Genomic DNA, 19,708 nt, shown 5'->3' with positions numbered 1-19,708 from the left:
AATCGCTGCCAAAGGTCCTTCAACAAAGTACTGAGTAAAGGGTCTGAATAATTATGTAAATGTGGTATTTCCGTTTCTATTATTTTATCAAATGAACAGTTTTTGCTTTGTTATTATGGGGTATTGTGTGTAGATTGATGAGGGGAAAAAATATATTCAATCAATTTTAGAATAAGGCTGTAACGTAACAAAATACGGAAAAAGTCAAAGCGTCTGAATACTTTCCGAATGCCCTGTATGCAGTCATTTCTCTCAAACGTTGCCTTGCAATCTTATAGTGCAGAGTTTACTTTCTGATTTTCTAGTTGCTGAACAACCATGTGGTAAAACAAACATTATTACAGCATAAAATAATGAATCCCCAAAATAATATAAGCACATAACAGGTAGTGATGGGGAAGGGGGATTTGATACAGTTCTCCATATATGATATATCGTATTGTATTGGCAATATCGCAATATTATTTTTGTGCTGGTTGGCGCAAGTAATTTTCCTTCATAGCTTGTTCTCCATCTTCGTTTTAAATAGAGAGCCAATAACATTTTTTCAGCACTTTTTTTTCTATGACTGAACAAAACCTGTCTTCTCATGGTCCCTCTGCAGCAGATATATATATGGTGAGCAATATGTTTGGAATCGCAATAAAATCGCAATATCAAATCGCAATACATATAGAATCGTGAGAATTGCAATACATATCTTATTGGCACCTAAGTTTTGTGATAATATCATATCGTGAGGTCCCTGGCAATTCCCAGAACTAATAATAGGCCTACTCATTAGTCCCTGTCTAGTTAAGGCGGAATCAGCTTTTTTCGTACAGTGAAGGACTAACTGTCAAACAAAGATAAGTTTGCATTCAATCCTATTTTATCTTTAGGGGACAGCAACGCTGCTAGACATCTGGTTAATAAAATAACATCTTATCCAGTTCTATAAATGTTAGCAGCAGTTAAACATCTCTTTCAACAGTGCAGTAGTATGTCAGAAATGTGCTATTTTAGTTTACAAGTTCAGCTCACTGGAGAAGAAAATACTTGGGAAATGTAAATTCTGTCATGTGTAGGCTAAGTTCTCGTCCAAGCCTCAGCATTGAGTGGTTACTTACTCAACATTGACAATAAACTCTGCTCGGCGTGTCGCTATAGTGGGAACCCTGACACCCCACCTTGTGCCGCGGCCACAAAAGCCAGTCAATTTTCAGCCAAAGAAAAAGCAGGAAGTGAACACTTTCCCTGCCAACTACTGAGCATTCTAAACGACATCCGTGTCAACTTGCCCTCTCTTCCACCATTTTACAATCACATTCTTTCACTGTTTCTCCTTTTCTTTTCTCCTACCTTCCCTCCGCAATGTCATTAACCTGTTCTCTGCCATTCTCAAACTCACGGTACCACACTCACTCCATCATTCTTCCTCCATTTCTTCACATCTCCATAGTCGTTGCAGCACTTTAACAAGCAGTAGAATGAGGGAGAACGAGGTAAACTCTGTTTACTGTGGCCGGCTGGTGAGGCGTAGGCGTCATGTCACCTTGTCTCCCTGACATTAAATGGACCATTAGCATTCATTAGAGCGACAACGTCAACAAACAAGACCGTTCTAATTGACAACTCTGCATAATTGCCAATTCTTGGGGACTTTTTTAAATCGTCTGGAACAGGCCAAATAAACAACAGCCGGGATTGAGTTCCGAGCCACTCAATGGGATGCTAAACTGTTTGTTAATAGGGCTGAGGGGGCAATGGGTGCAGGAGGGTGAAGCCAGGTCTATTCTCAGAGCCCCCGGCACAACGGTCTGAGAACCCTTCTATTGGCTGAGTCATGTTCAGTGGGGAGAAAACGTTTTAAAATAGACTGAAACGGGGAGTTACTAACTGAACGTATCTAATAGGTTCATTTTTGTTTTCTGTTGCAAAACATTTGAAAAGTTTGCTATGATGTGCACTACTGAACAGGACCCTGGTATCAAAGCACGTCCTGTGAAATCAGATTGATCTGGCCAGGTCTTGTTACGGAAAATACCCATAAGATTTCAAAAATAGAGTACAAAAAATATTGCACCACCTCTCTTAATTAAAACGTACCATACAATACAGCACACGCGTTGACTGTTTGACTAAGCATATGAGGCATTTGTGTTTTATTCTTCATATATCATATATATCATTAATTTATACAGTAAGTCCAAAAATTAATGTAGCAATTATGGATTCTGGCTTTAAACAGATTTTTATTCTCAGCAGTAGAAAACTTGGGTTGTTACACCATTCAGTCCCATTCCCTGAGATCGAGTTGTCATTAAGGAGCGGTCCTCTGTTAGTGCCAAGTTCTTGAAAGGCTGCTATGACCTTCTTCCTGTGAGGATTGGAATTTACGAGTCAGGAACGCCAGTCCTTGAGAACTGGAATGTGGAAAAAATAGATTCAGCTAGACGCTAGGCGCAAGAGCACAGATTAGAGCTTGTATGTTTACTACTTAACTTGAGGCCTATGGGAAAATCTCAATTGCATTTCCTTGATTCCTCATGTCCTCTCTCCTCACCTCCTTCTCAAAACACATTTGATAGGAAGGTCAGAGGGCCTTCCCCTTTGACCTTCTCATCCAAAGGATTTGGAGAATGAGATGAAGAGAATGAGATGAATAAAGGCAATGCAATTGAGATTCTCCCTCTGACTCCAGTTGAGCTAACCCTGATTCACTGATGTCACCTCCTCACCTCATATATGAACTCAAACACAGACATAGGCCTACAAATACCATACCAACACATAACCCCAATAAGTCAAGTTCAACACATGCAAAAACCAACAAACTCTGACATGCACATTTGAACAATCACTAACAACATCATAACATGATTAATAAGGAACAGTGAATATTCTACTAATTACACAAACTACTCAATCCCATGTTGATGCAATAGCAATGCATATAGCCTGCAAAACAAGTATTGAAATGCTGTTAAGTTAAAGCTGCAATATGAAACTTTTTGGGAGAACAGACCAAATTCACATAGAAATGTGAGTTATAGATCTGCCAGTCTCACTGAAATCAAGCCTAAGAAGCAGTAGATATGTTCTATGTGCGGCATTTCTATGCTTCCCGTTTTTAAGTTTCGTATTTGCATCTTTTACACCAGCATCAAACAGCTGAAAATACAATATTTTTGGTTATTAAAAAGCTATTTCACAGCTGTTTAGATGGTACAATGATTCTCTACACTTTACATTGCTTGTTTTATCACAAACTGAAATTGGGCGAACTATTAGAATTTTATGGAGGAGCGATTTCTGCATATTGCGCCTTTAATACAATGTTACAGGTTTAAGAGAAACTTAAAGGGGCAATTTGCAGTTCAAACACCAACATATAAAATTATGGAGTAGGCTTCCACAAAGCACAAGCAAATATGACATCTATGCCATAGAAAATTCTGGCAATTACTGATCTACTAATTGAAGTAAACAAGATGCCACTGAGTAGCGTAAATCGATGTGAACAGCAGGATTTGTTAAATGTCACCTGAAAACATTGTGGGGAATCCGATATGGTAAATAGGGTTCACCCTCTCTGCCCAGAGTGGGTGAAAATGCACTTTGGTGATGAAATTTCACTTCCTTATGTTATAAACTACATTTTACCAAGACAAATATGATTATTCGTTCTGAATTGTTCAGTGAGGTCTTTCTCTTACATATGATTAAGAAAATATCCCCAAGTTGGATTTCATAACCTTTATTCATCAGGTAGTAAGCACCGAGCTCTGCTGACAGAGTGGTGCCGCTTTCTAACAGCGACTTTTGAGGACTTTACATGTTGTGGTGGTTGTCTGAAAAGTTGTTTCCACGGGTCGTAAAAAACTAAATTTAGATGACAGGAGCGGAATTAAATGTAAAAGGCTTTGAAAATAAAAAGGTGCTTTGTTGACATTTCACAAAGATATGCTTGTTTTTGTGAGAAATCTAAAAATAACAGGAATTTCGCATTAATATAAAAAGCATATATTAAAATACTACATGTCACGTCTCAAAATCGATATACATCTTACCAGTATTGGTTTGGTTGTAGTGGACTACATATCATTCAACTAGTAATTTAACTACATTTTGCAGTAGCTTGGTGGGAGTTAATTTAAATTAAAATCTTTGTTAATTACTTTTTTTTGCCATGTAGAAGTGTAGCTAACTACTGGAAGTACACACTACTTTTTTTCTCAAATAGAATAGGCAAGAAGTAATAGGCAAGAATTTCCTTTCTTTTTCAGCATCAGACCAGCCTAATTATTTCATAAAACATATTTTTTTGGTTTTATAGGCTAAATTACACATTCTGCTAAGATCTGACTCCAGAGTGGGCTGTTCTTTTAATTTGTAGTCGATGACATTTCACATTTAGATACGATAATTTGGTAACACTTTACATGATACCCAGGGTTAAAACACGTTATGACACGGTCATAGCCAGGTCATAACAGCTGTCATAACACTATCCTGACCCATATATTTACACCTGCAGTGACATATATTGCGTTATTTTAGGACACCTACATAAGTCTCAAAACCCAGATTTATTCAAATGTGTTTATTCCCTGCCAAGAAGTTTCCTTTCGTTGGAAAGTTTGTTTCTTTGTTGTTGTTGTTGAATTCTGTTAACGGTCATGTTTTTTTCCATCATATTTTAAATAACTTGCAGAAAATACACGTTATGACACTGTCATGAAGCATTATGGCCATCCCGTGTAACTTTACTACTTTACTTGGACTAAGAAAATACACTTCATGACACTGTCAAGAAGCATTATGACCATCATAATCATATAAGCCAGATAGGCATATCATGTACATGCCCTTATGTCAGTAGTCATCAGTCAAAAAGAGGGTAACCTGCTCCTGAAATCTGCTCATCCCAGTCATCAGCAACAAAGTTTTTTGTTAGGTGCATATCTGACATCAATTTGTGGGCAATGATCTTTTAATATGGTTAGTTTCAGAAAATGTTATATAACATAAACATACTCTAAACAAGTAACCATAAAATAACTATTGTGGTAGGTTTTGATTCTCTTATGTAGGTATCTTATGTAGGTGTCATAACCAGCCATGAAATGATGCAATATACTGTATGTTACAACAGGTCTAAATACAGTGCACTTGGAAAGTATTCAGACCCCTTGACTTTTCCCACATTTTTTACGTTACAGCCTTATTCTAAAATGCATTATAGTTTTTTCCCATCAATCTATGCACAATACACCATAATGACAAAGCAAAAACAGGTTAACAGAAATGTTTGCAAAAAAACTCACTGAAATATCAAATTTACATAAGTATTCAGACCCTTTACTCAGTAATTTTTTGAAGCACCTTTGGCAGTGATTACAGCCTCGAGTCCTTGACACACCTGTACTTGGGGAGATACTCCCATGCATCTCTGCAGATCCTCTCAAGCGCTGTCAAGGTTGGATGGGGAGCGTCGCTGAACAGCTATTTTCAGGTCTCTCCAGAGATGCTCAATCAAGTCCGGGCTCTGGCTGGGCCACTCATGGACATTCAGAGACTTGTCCCAAAGCCACTCCTGCGTTGTCTTGGCTGTGTGCTTAGGGACGTTGTCCTGTTGGAAGGCGAACCTTCGCCCCAGTCTGAGGTCCTGACCACTCTGCAGCAGGTTTTCATCAAGGATCTCTCTGTACTTTGCTCCGTTCATCTTTCCCCTCAATCCTGACTAGTCTCCCAGTCCCTGCTGCTGAAAAACATACACACAGCATGATGCTGCCACCACCATGCTTCACTGTAGGGATGGTGCCAGGTTCCCTCTAGACGTGAGGCTTGGCATGCAGGGCTGAGAGTCCTTTAGGTGCCTTTTGGCAAACTCCAATCGGGCTGTCATGTGCCTTTTACTGAGGAGTGGACTAAGTCTTGCCACTCTACCATAAAGGTCGGTTTGGTGGAGTGCTGCAGAGAAGATTCTCCTTCTGGAAGGTTCTTCCATCTCCATAGAGGAACTCTGGAGCTTTGCCAGAGTGACCATTGGGTTCTTGGTCACCTCCCTGACCAAAGCCCTTCTCCCCAGATTGTTCAGTTTGGCTGGGGCGGCCAGCTCTAGGAAGAGTCTTGGTGGTTCCAAACTTCTTCCATTTAAGAATGATGGAGGCCATTTCTTTCTTGGGGTCATTTTTTTGTTACCCTTTCCCAGATCTGTGCCTCGACACAATCCGTCTCTGAGCTCTACAGACCATTCCTTCGACCTCCTGGCTCGGTTTTTGCTGACATGCACGGTCAACAGTGGGACCTTATATAGACAGGTGTGTGCCTTTCCAAATCATGTCCAATCAATTGAATTTACCACAGGTGGACTCCAATCAGGTTGTAGAAACATCTCAAGGATGATCAACAGAAACAGGATGCACATGAGCTCAATTTCGAGTCTCATAGTAAAGGGTCAAAATACTTATGTTAATAAGGTGTTTCAGTTTTTGATACATTTGCAAAAAAATATATACAAACCTGTTTTCGCTTTGTCTTTATGGGGTATTGTGTGTAGATTGATGAGACATTTTAGTTTAATCCGTTTTAGAATAGGGCTGCAAACGTAACAAAATGCGGAAAAAGTCCACGGGTCTGAATACTTTCCCGAATGCACTTCATAACACTTGACAGTGTTATGACACTCCGAATTAGAGAAGAAAGAGTTCAACAGCTAGCCTTTCAGCATCCAGACTAGCTGACGCAATGCTATTTTCCATATTTTTTACCACTTTTTTCTGTGGCTTTATTTTACTCATTCGTCAAAAAAAATGTGTTTATGATTGGACACCCTCTAATTAGCAACCAATGCCAACTCAGATTTGAAAAATTGACTTGCGAATTAACTCCATTAACTACATGAAATGACATACAGGATTTCACGAGCTACAGGTTTTTAAAAAAACAACTAAAAAACACTAAAAGTAAAGCGCAATAGTGTCAATTTGTAACATGCATAATCAGCGATAACCCAATGATCTTATTTCAACTAGTTACACACTGGGGAGCTCAAGTGATGTATGTAACAGTTGTGTTCGTGGAATCTTACGGGACTAACGTTACATGTTTATCCGATGTGAGTATTGGACCACGGAGATCACTGTATTGCTTCAAAATATCGCCCGTGTAAGTAATGTAGCTCCTCATGAAATACATTATGACATTAAGATGTTATCTGACATTAGGATGCTACACACCCACCACTTTCCAAAGATATGTAACTAGGCGATACTTGATTTGAAAAAGAAAGTCAAAACCATAGCTACCAAGAAATAGACCGCGATAACAACTTCACCGCGGTATAGAGTTGCAAATTATATCAAATCAAGCAAACATGGTTTAAATTGTCCAATCTCACAACTGCTGTATCAGATTGTCGTGTTTGTGTAAAAGAAAGCTACCTGAACAAACGCCCTCCTGAATGTTGTGATTTCTATCCAGGCTCCCGACTCTATCGAACATGTAGAATTTAGGACCCGTTGGAGAAAACACCAGTGAGAGAGTCATTCACAGATTCCGCCATACTGTATTTTGACTAGCCAATAAATCACGTGTCGTGCGCTATACCTCAGTGGTCGCGCTCTCTTGCGTTTCCTTAGGAGTCGGGTTCACCGAATGATGTTGGTCGGTTTGTTTGACACTGGAGTAACTTCATGTTGCCACAGAATGCTGTTCAGGGTTGAGTAGCTTGCTTTCGGAGTGTAATCTGTAACAGTTACTAGTTACTTGTCCAACATTGTAATTAGTAACGTCATTTTTGGGGATTACCCAAATTACTTCCAATTACTATCCCCTCAAAAAGCATGGGTACGCTACACGACAAATTCCTATAATTTCGTTGCCTACTCTGGACGCCGGTCCGTGAGCGAGTTTAATGTGAGCGGTTCGAGAGACGCAATATGAGGGTGATCACCATTAGCCAATGAGAGCTCGCAAGAGAAGCCAGCGAGATGACGAAGTTGTTTCGCATCACCCAGAATGTTTAGACTGAAGAAGGAGCGATGACTAGGGACAACTACTAGTATGCACTACTAGTATGCGTTTGTGCTTGCCAAGTGTCAAGTTGTTACAGCTCTGACGTTCACAACAAGCAAGCAATGTTATTCAATTCAAAATGTTGGCTAGATACAGTATTTCAACTCTGTATGGCAATTGTGAATGTCTGACTGAAAACGTTTATGAGGCTGCTTTGAGCCACAGCTCGTAGCTAAATTACATTTAATCACATCATTGTTTTCGCGAGACAGCGTTCAGGGTTGGGCAGGTTACGTTCTAAATGTAATCCGTTAGTTACTAGTTACCTGTCAAATTGTAATCAGTAATGTAATTTTGGATTACCCAAAATCAGTAACGTAATCTGATTACTTTCCCCTTAAAAGGCTTTAGAAGACACAAATGTATGTTACCAATTGAATGACATCTATTTTAGGATAAAACATGTTAATTAAAGTTTACATATCTGGCCATATATGGATGTTACATTTTACTTTATGGGTTGATTATGTAGGCTTCGTCTAACCCCTTGCTTTCTACTACATATAATACTATGATTCGATTATATATTTACATTAAAAACAAAGTCTACCAGAATTCCAGTCATTCCAATCAATGTTTAAACCCCTTCTTCAAGAATAGGACATGGAAATATGGAAGTATAGATTAGCCAAATTGTTTTACCTGAGCATAACCCCAAAACTAAGGACTGATTAGTCAGCCCTAGTCTGTTGTTTATGATTTTGTTGTCATGGAGGACTGGTTAGGCTCGTTGATTTGAGTTGAAAAAAATGCTGCGCTCATGGCATGCTTTGAGCACTATTGAACAGTGCTATTTACATGTCAAAAATGAATGCCATATTCTGCATTTGCTTTAGGCCTATTGTTTACCTTTTTGTTGGTGACACTTTGATGTCTTGATAATATGCATCTGTTTATAGGGCAAATCCACAAATGAAACAATAACTAAACAGTTGCCCCGCCTCTGTTTTGGTAAAAAGCTGAGGGATGGGCCTGGAGAAATGTAACCACTCTCGTATTACTAGACAGAGCTATGGATGCAAGGACTGACCATCCATGATATAAAAAGTATTGTTTTAACAATGTTATGAGGCTATACAGTGTTTGTTTACATTTACAATGTTCTCATGGATTGTGACAGTTGAACTTAGCTCATGAGTCATTGAACTTAGCTCATGAGGAATTTATAGGTTACATTTTTCAAGAATCACTAGATATACATTACCATTCAAAAGATCGGGGTCATTTTAGAAATGTCCTTGTTTTTGAAAGAAAAGCCATTTTTTTGTCCATTAAAATAACATCAAATTGATCAGAAATACAGTGTAGACATTGTTAATGTTGTAAATGACTATTGTAGCTGGAAACGGCAGATTTTTTATGGAATATCTACATAGGCGTACAGAGGCCCATTATCAGCAACCATCACTCCTGTGTTCCAATGGCACGTTGTGTTAGCTAATCCTAGTTTATCATTTTAAAAGGCTAATTGATCATTAGAAAACCCTTCACAGCTGAAAAATGTTGTCCTGATTAAAGAAGCAATAAAACTGGCCTTCTTTAGACTAGTTGAGTATCTGGAGTATCAGTAGTTGTGGGTTCGATTCCAGGCTCAAAATGGCCAGAAACAAATACATTTCTTCTGAAACTCATCAGTCTATTCTTGTTCTAAGAAATTAAGGCTATTCCATGCGACAAATTGCCAAGAAACTGAAGATCTCGTACAATGCTGTGTACACTTCACAGAACAGCGCAAACTGGCTCTAACCAGAAAACAAGGACATTTCTAAGTAACCCCAAACTTTTGAATGGTAGTGTATATATTTAACCTTAATTTGACTACGCAAGTCAGTTAAGAACAAATGCTTAATTACAATGACGGCCTACCCCAGCCAAACCCTAATCCGAACGACACTGGGCCAATTGTGCACCGCCCTATGGGACTCCCAATCACGGCCGGTTGTGATATAGCCTGCAATCGAACCAGGGTCTGTAGTGACGCCTCTAGTGCCTTAGATCGCTGCCCCACTCAGGAGACCAAAATATATGTACAGTATCAGTCAAAGGTTTGGACACATCTATTAATTCAAGGGTTTTCCTTTACTTTTGCTATTTTCTACATTGTGTAATAATAGTGAAGACATCAAAACTATGAAATAACACATATGGAATCAAGTAGTAACCAAAAAAGTGTTAAACAAATCTACATTTATTTTAGATTTTAGATTCTTCAAAGTAGCCACCCTTTACCTTGATGACAGCTTGGCACACTCTTGGCATTCTCTCAAACAACTTCATGAGGAATGCTTTTCCAACAGTCTTGAAGGAGTTTCCACATATGCTGAGCACTTGTTGGCTGCTTTTCCTTCAATCTGCGGTCCAACTCATCCCAAACCATCTCAATTGGGTTGAGGTCGGGTGATTGTGGAGGCCAGGTCATCTGATGCAGCACTCCATCACTCTCCTTCTTGGACAAATAGCCCTTACACAGCCTGGAGGTGTGTTTTGGATCATTGTCCTGTTAAAAAACGAATTGTAGTCCCACTAAACACAAACCAGATGGGATGGCATATTGCTGCAGAATGCTGTGGTAGACATGCTGGTTAAGTGTGCCTTAAATTCTAAGTAAATCACAGACAGTGTAACCAGCAAAGCACCCCCACACTATCACACCTCCTCCCCCATGCTTCATGGTGGGAACCATACATGCGGAGATCATCCGTTCACCTACTCTGTGTCTCACAAAGACACGGCGGTTGGAACTAAAAATATCAAATTTGGACTAATCAGACTAAAGAACAGATTTCCACAGGTGTAGTGTACATTGCTCGTGTTTCTTGGCCCAAAAAAGTCTCTTCTTATTGGTGTCCTTTAGTAGTGGTTTCTTTGCAGCAATTCGACCACGAAGGCCTGATTTACGCAGTCTCCTCTGAACTAGAGGCTGGCCGATTATGATTTTCCAACGCCGATACCGATTATTGGAGGACCAACAAAAGCCGACACTGATTAATCAGACAATTTTTAAAAATGTATTTGTAATAATGACAATTAAAACAATAAACTAAAACAATACTGAATGAACACTTATTTTAACTTAATATAATACATCAATAAAATCCATTTAGCCTCAAATAAATAATGAAACATGTTCAATTTGGTTTAAATAATGCAAAAACAAAGTGTTGGAGAAGAAAGTAAAAGTGCAATATGTGCCATGTAAGAAAACTACCGTTTAAGTTCCTTGCTCAGAACATGAGAACATATGAAAGCTGGTGGTTCCTTTTAACATGAGTCTTCAATATTCCCACTTAAGAAGTTTTAGGTTGTAGTTGTAGAATCGAGTCTATCAAAAGTGAGTGAGTTTGAGCATGTGTTCGCCTATGGATTGTTATTTTTATCAGCATGAATTCGATTGAGCAATAAAGCCCCACTATTATTCCATAGGCTGGGATCCGCACTATGCAGCTGTTGCAAGAGTGCATTTTTCACTGGCTGTCCATTGGTTTCAAAAACAATGATTGATAGGCAGCTTAAACCTTTTGCATTGAACTATTATTGAGTTCAAATACACATTTAGATTTGTGAACAGCCATCCACAATAACCACAATCCGTAACATGCTGACCACATCGGTCGCGTCGCGTGCGCGAACGTTACAAAATAAATGTACACATACATGTCATTCAATCATTGCACCCACACTGCTCGCGCTCGCCAACGAGCATCTGCGTTGCCAGGCACTAAAATAGAAGTTTATTCTATTTGTGAAGCCGAACACGCTGCACGTCCAGCCTCTCCCATCTCCTCATTGGTTTTTAGAATCATATACCCATGTGCCATCTTCTCAATGGTTTTTAGGAACATATACCCATGTGGATGATTGAAAGATGAACTGAGGTCGGTTGTGGTAATGCACCTTATTATGAAAGTTAGTTGCCAATCACTATATAAAGTCCAAAGAAGAAAAAGAAGCCTGGAAGGAGGAGAGATGACTATAAATGATTCGGTTGACCATTTTATGTGTGGATTCATTTTCGTAGTAGAGGACCTTGTGCATTTCCGGTAAAATAACAACTCAATGTTTATATCCCAGGACAAATTAGCTAGCAACAGCAAGCCAACTACCTAAATAGGACAAATTAGCTAGCAACTACAAGCTAGCTAGCTAAATTGCTATAAATGTTTAATGCTTTTCGACCTGTCCCCATATTAATATAATTGGTTCAGAGTTTGTTTTGAGAATTCAACCTGCGTATCGTGATCGCGTTTGGTGTGGGGGGACAAAATACATTTGTACACGATGGCGGTGTCATTGAGAAAACAGAGAAGTGTCAAAGATTTTTATTTGCGAACATCATTTCTGAATTTAAAAGTATTCCTCAAAGTAATCAAAAGTATCTGTAATCTGAAAACAACATTTTTGCTGGTAACGTAATTACAGTTACCGCTTTTGTAATCCTTTACTTGTAACAGATTATATGTAATCCGTTACTCCCCAACCCAGCACAGAGTGAAGTGAAGAATCTTGTAGGGCAAGGGCAAAGTACGGCCCGTGAGCCATATCCGGCCCGCTGGGCACTTCAATCCGGCCCGCGAGAAATAGATTTGTAATTTTTTTTTTAAATGACAACATTTAAAATGTTCCATTTTTTTTGTTGCCCTTTTTTTCAACATTTTCGTAGTCGAGAGCCGTGTGTCCTCCGAAACACCACCCAGCCAAGCCAAACTGCTTCTTGACACAATGCCCGCTTAACCCGGAAGCCAGCCGCACCAATATGTCAGAGGAAACACTGTACACCTTGTGGCCGTGTCAGGGTGCATGCACCCATCCTGCCACAGGAGTCACTAGGGCGCAATAGGACAAGGAAATCTCGGCCTGCCAAACCCTTTCCTAACCCGGACGACGCTGGGCCAATTGTGCGCTGCCTCATTGGTCTCCCAGTCACAGCCAGCTGTGACACAGCCTGGGATCGAACCCGGGTCTGTAGGGATGCCTCAAGCACTGCAATGAAGTGCCTTTGACCGCTGTACCACTCGGGAGGCCCCCGCAAATGGATTTTGACAAACAATTGGTCCCCCAAAAAATGCGTCCCTCCGTTGAATTTCAAAATCCCAATGTGGCCCTCGAACCAAAAAGTTTGCCCACCGCTGTTGTACGGTGACCCCGTCTGTGCCACATCTTTTAGTGTGAGTGACACTATGTTGGCTAGACAAAAAAACTACAGAAAAGATGGTTATCATCATCACACACACACATACTTGCACACACACACACTCTTTGCGTTCAAAGGTGGAACAAACTTAAACTTCCGTGTTTTTTTCAATGCTGAATTGAAAGTGTCATTATGTATGTTTTTTCGCAAACATCCTTTCTGAATTTAAAAGGAATCCATTTTTTCAAAAGTATATGTAATCTGATTAAAATATTTTTGCTGGTAGCGTAACTGATTAGTTGTTTTTTTTGTAATCAGATTACATGTAATCAGTTACTCCCCAACCCTGAGGCTATTATATGGCTTTTTAAAATTGCCTATTAAACTGAGATGGGTCCACTTTTACAATTCCCAATATGAAGTAGCTATTCTGATTGTGTTGGGAACATGGCAATTGTATCAATATCAAAACAGTCACTCATAGGTTGTTTTGTTTACAAGAATATTGATTTGATAAAGACTTTCAGGATCTGCTCCTACTTAAGGAGCCAATCATCTTGAAGTCATGACATATTTACATTAAGGTAGACCTACTTGAAAATCATTTGTCAATGGGTGTATAAGTAGTTTATGAACCGTTATTAATTTAGTTTATTTTATGTCATAAACCATTATAATACATTTGTTGAAAATTTGTCATAAACCATTATAATACATTTGTTGAAATTGTGTTAGTCATTTGGCTGCTTGCCAAGTACTGAGTTTATATATGGCAATAATGACAGTAATAATCAATAACAGTGCAGTCAAAAATAATAATGACAGTGGCTAGAAGCAGTTTCTACTAATGAACCCATTCCTCTTTGTCGTCGGGGTCATTGACGTCAGTCGTTATCGGACGATTTGCTTCACCACTCAAAAAATGACGTATTGGTGTGGATTAACAAAAAGCACAAGTTAAAAGCAGATTTGGAATTTGTTCACTGCATGTCATAATCCCATAGAAAGCCAATGCATTTTAATGTGGTGGGGAAACACATAAGTATGCACGCAGAAACACACACACGCAGAAACACACGCACGCAGAAACACACGCACCCACGTTCAAACACACACACATACTTGCACACCCACACACTCTTTGCGTTCAAAGACGGGAAGACTGCCAGGACTGATGCACAATCATCCAAGCTAAATAGTAGTGTTATGAATAATGAGAGGTTCTGTCAACATACCATTATTTCAATATTTACTATAGAAGAAACATAGATTTCTGGTTCATATGTTTGCAAATTACCTGCATCTGCATGATTATACATGAAAATGCTGTTTTGCCTAATGCAGCAGAAGTATTTGAATAAGCGATACCATTACTGGACGGACTAACTGTACAGCATCAGATGGGAGCTGTACTCAACAAAGAGACTATAGCATCATTATTTCCAGCACATTGTGGAAAAGGCAGGTGGAGCCATCTACATCTACATTCATATATTTTTACATCACTACTGACAAATTATAAATGACGATTTTAAACTACTCTGATTGCTAAGAGGAAAACTCTGGGTCGATGGCTCCACCAGCCTTTTCCATTCACACTGGGCCTTAAGTGTGAGCAGCACACATTTGTGCAGATATCATTTTATGAGCAATTTCACAAACATTACGGCATTGACCAAAGTTTTCATAGCTCTGTTTAGTTATTAATTCAAATTATCAATTAGAAAACATTTGCATAAACAAATCATGTCACTGGTACAGCAGGCTGTTTACCCATCACATGGCATTGTTTGAGTATTTGAGCCATACTTCCCGAACATTTCCTCTTCAAAAAGAAAATTATCTTCTATCACTAGCTCTTCCTCTCGAGCTACAAATAAACAAAACATTTACAAAAAAAGCACTATGTACACCACACAATAGCAGTCTCATCCACTCACAGCATAATGTCCACTAAACTTTTTTTCAAGACAATTTCCTGCATTGTAAGTCAAGAGATAACACATTCATTCCCCTCCCAAAATAATGGAAAGGACTTTGTTCATGAAGAAACCAGCTAATTCTTCAGTGGATTGCTCAGTGAATGCACATCACCGTGATGATATTACACTCTCAGTGAAGCAAAGGAGAACCGAGCACAGCATTAAACATCAAGCTTCTCTGCTTCTGGCAATGGATGGATGGTTGGATGGATACGGAGATGGATGTCACTGAAGGGAATGGAGGTGTGTTGAGATCTGGAAGTGAGCCCTATTTTGGTCTCAGTCGGAGGAAAATATTATTATTAGTTATTATTTCCCTGCGAGGCTTCTGCTTTCTATACCAGGGATACTATGCCACAAAGGCCTCCCATCCACTAACACTATCCAAACCCTGCTGATGTAGACTAGCATTCGGTACATTTCAAGCTGGTCCATGCTGGTCAGATTCTTGTCAAACTGGTCTGACCAGCATGGTTTAGCTGGTCACGCTGGTCTGACCAGCATGATTTAGCTGGTCAGGCTCGTCTGACCAGCATGGTCTATCTGGTTCTGCTAGCCGACCAGCCCTCGTGTTTTGCTGGTGACCTGCCTTCGTTTGTGTTTTCGTTAGTGACCAGACTTCACTGTGTTTTGTACACTGGTGACCAGCATAAACTAAAGCAAAACTAGCATCATATCACATTATGTTGGCTTGCAAAGCAATGTTTAATTCCTATTGGAATCCAGACAGAGTGGATTCCCACAATCTGCATTCAGAATAACTGCCAAGGTCAGAAAGATGAATAAGTAAGACTTCCCTAACCAGTGGAAATCAAACTTTTTCAGCGGGGACCCCATTTTCTTTTCACCAAATATTTGGACATTGTCCCATACAATTCTTGTTCCAAGAATGGTTTAATGCTTTGATTTTATTTACATTTTGGCTACCTCACTGCAATTGAACACCAACAGAGATATGGGTATAAGACGAGATACAGTACTTATTTCTCCGCACTAACAATGGGATTCATTGTCCACAGAGCGGAACAGGAGGCTGTCAAGCTCCCCCTATTCATCTTTTTGGATTGGTGTATACATCTCGTTATTGAAATATGTTTTTAAATATTCGATGAGGGAAAGTTAAATGGAAAGTTAGATGCTATGCTAGCCTCATGATTATGTATAGACTCAAATTTCACACTTTCATGTATATCATTACACTCGTAACAACCTAAGCATTACGGAACTATTAGATCAAATAAGTGTCATGTATCAAAATAGCAGTTCATATTTATCTTGACTAAATTCAACACTTTCTCATTGCCCCCCCCATAAAATAACTCCCCACATAATTAAAATTAAGGATCTTCTTATCATGGACAGATTTTCGGCAGAGATAGGGCTCTCTCCTTTGCCTCTCTCTCCACTAATAAGCCACCTAAACTGAAACAACCATTTCAGTAATGGGTGCAATGATTCCAACAAACAAATTGGATTAGTTTAGAATATATATGTTATTTATCTTTATGTAACATAACATAAATGAATTGATTAGTTCATCAATCAATGTACAAAAACAAACAATGCTGAAAATCTAACTGGAATAGAGCATGCTGGGAACACTGCACCATGGAAAAATGTATAGAATAACATGAGATTAGCTATAAAACTGCACATTTTTCTCGCTGCCCCATAACAATATGTGTAGAATTACAGGAAATTAGCTTTAGCTCTCAATTAGCTCTCAAAAACAAACAATGCTGAAAATCTAACTGGAATAGAGCATGCTGGGAACACTGCACCATGGAAAAATGTATAGAATAACATGAGATTAGCTATAAAACTGCACATTTTTCTCGCTGCCCCATAACAATATGTGTAGAATTACAGGAAATTAGCTTTAAAACAGCCACAATTTCTCTTAGCCTCATGGCAAAATGTGTAAAATAGCATGGGATTATCTATACAACTGCACATTTATCTCTTTGCCCCATGACAAAATGTGTAGAATTTAAGAAAGTTAGCTATTTACCCAAAAAAACTGGGGGTGGGGGGCCCTTGCTCAGACCTTGCGGGGTGCCCTGCGAAACTGCAGTATGCCACTGGCTGGGAAATATGGTAATGATGAGCGTGGTGTTGCAGACCAGAAAAATTCTGATTGCTTTCAGTGTCAACCTCACTTGGGATTAGAAATTATAGAAATGGGATAAATAGAACGGACTTCTAAGCTCTAACCCTGGCAATTTGACTGGTAAACTCATGGGTTCACTCGCAATGGCTGCCTGGTATTGTGATGCAATCATTTCCAAGGTATTTTGAAATGTTCTATCAACTGATGCTGGACTGTCATGGTAATGTATACTGAACAAAAATATAAACCCAACATGCAAACATTTCCACGATTTTACTGAATTCATATAAGGAAATCAGTCAATTGAAATAAATTCATTAGACCCTAATCTATGAATGTTTGTAAATGTCTGTGAATTATGTCTTTTCAACTTTCATTCAGAACTGAAAATGTACCTGAATTCAATGTCTGAAAAATACGTATTTTCAACTTTAATTCGGAACCGAAAATGCACCTGATTTCAGCATCCGGAAAGGATGTATTTTCAACGTCCGGAAAATATGCATTTAAAAGTCCGGAAAAGATGTCTTCAGAACTTTCATTCTGAACCTAAAATGAACCTAACTTCAAAGTCTGGAAAATATGTATTTTTAAACGTGATTTTGCTTACTGGGAAGTGCCTTTCTTAAGGGCACAACAGCAAGAGATGGTACATGGGATCAGAGACCAGCAGCCCTCTAGTTGCCAGTTGCGTTCCCATTTTTTACACTTGCACGAGGCTTGAACAGCACCCTTCTGTCTGCTCGCCTCAAGGCTAGAGGGGTGAATATACAGAGCACTAATATGGTACAACCACTCTGTTCAAAAGAAGCACAAAAGCTGTATCTTCTTGTATTCTATTCATTCATATACAGATTCGCAACCCCTGGATTTGCCGCGAGTCCCTCCTTTGAATGGTGTTCCAGTGTTTTAGTATTGACTTGTAAGCCACTTTTTGTCCCTGTTCTTTCGTTTGTTGTCTGTTTGTACCTCTCTGCTTTGAACATGTTGGCTAATTACGAGCTTGGCTCATGCTAACTGACACATCTAAAGGAATGCCGGCAGTAAATCAGATTGATAGCATTTGATTAAAATAAGAAGATGCAGCAGGGAGGCAGGCATAGAGACAGAGAGAGTGCCAGGAAGCCTGTGGCTTCGAGATTTTTGAAAAGGGTGCCATAGTGGCATAGTGGGAGCTTTCACACTGCTGAACCCACTACTGCTACTCTGCCTGCTTGGCTGTGCTTAACAGGCTTGGCTGCCAAGTTGTGGTATACATGTCATTAATCCCGCTTATCCACTTACAGCACCTTACATTGTGGAGGAGGAATAGCTGGTCGCTGCTGTTGCCGCCATTGCCACTTAGCTTCCCCTATGCTACTAAATCTAACATAGTCCACCTATTACCGATTTTACTTCAAATAAACCCTGTAATAGTTTTGATCATCCCAAGGCCTACAAATATACTCCCCTCCATATGTATTTGGACAGTGAAGCATTTTTTATTTATTTAATTGGCTCTACTCCAGCATTTTCGATTTGTGATTAAATGTTTCATATGAGGCGTCTGAGTGTCACTTTTTATTTGAGGGTAGGCAACATTACCTCTGACATGCTGACCCTCAAAACTGCAGCCCCACAGGAGTGTGTGCTAAGTTCCCTCCTGTACTCCCTGTCCATCCACGACTGCATGGCCATTCACGACTCCAACACCATCATCAAGTTTGCTGACGACACAACGTGGTAGGCCTGATCACCAGTGACAATGAGACAGCCTACAGGGAAGACTTGGTCAGTGACCTGGCAGTGTGGTGCTAAGAGAACAACCTCTCCCTCAACATCATACTGTCACGATCATCGTAAGAAGCGGACCAAAACACAGCGTGGTGTGAATGCATCATTTAATTGATGACAAAAAAAACATGACGTTAACTGTACAAAAACAATAAACAAATAACAACCGTGAAGCTATCATAAGAACTGTGCTGACACAAGCAACTAACATAGACAATCACCCACAAACAAACAGTGAAACCCAGGCTACAACTAATGACACCTGCCTCTGATTGAGAACCATAACTAGGCCGAAACATAGAAATCCCAAAATCATTTAAAAAAAACATAGACTGCCCACCCCAACTCACGTCCTGACCATACTAAATAACGACAAAACAAAGGAAATAAAGGTCAGAACGTGACACATACATATCTGTTTCACCGTTTAGAAATTAAAGTACTTTATGCATCTAGTTTCCCCTTCTGAAGAAGTCATAAGTATTTGGACAAATTCAGTGTATTGAAGTAGTCAAACGTTTCCTACCACGCAATAATTGCATCAAGCTCGGAACTCTATGCATTTGCACTTTGTTTTGGCTGTGTTTTGGCTGTGTTTCGCCCAATAGGAACTGAATTGTAAAGAATGAATTGTGTCATTTTGGAGTACAT

At 39.4% G+C, this 19,708-nt stretch overlaps 1 protein-coding gene across 4 annotated transcripts in view; it reads right to left on the bottom strand.

Annotated features, from left to right (window-relative positions):
• Window positions 1–7,949, bottom strand: part of hdac4 (histone deacetylase 4) — a 234,635-nt gene extending 226,686 nt beyond the window's left edge. The window contains exon 1 of one of the 4 annotated variants that reach the window (XM_042306738.1): window positions 7,594–7,949. The gene's annotated coding sequence lies outside the window, so the exon portion shown is untranslated. Of the gene's footprint in view, window positions 1–1,341; window positions 1,550–7,427; window positions 7,572–7,593 lie in introns of those variants that run through there. The other 3 variants (XM_042306737.1, XM_042306740.1, XM_042306739.1) reach the window with 3 other exon arrangements.
• Window positions 7,950–19,708: the final 11,759 nt, after the last annotated feature.

Source organism: Oncorhynchus tshawytscha, linkage group LG26 (assembly GCF_018296145.1).
Source record: "Oncorhynchus tshawytscha isolate Ot180627B linkage group LG26, Otsh_v2.0, whole genome shotgun sequence".
Lineage (NCBI taxonomy): Eukaryota > Metazoa > Chordata > Actinopteri > Salmoniformes > Salmonidae > Oncorhynchus > Oncorhynchus tshawytscha.
This window is presented reverse-complemented; position numbering and strand designations above follow the sequence as displayed.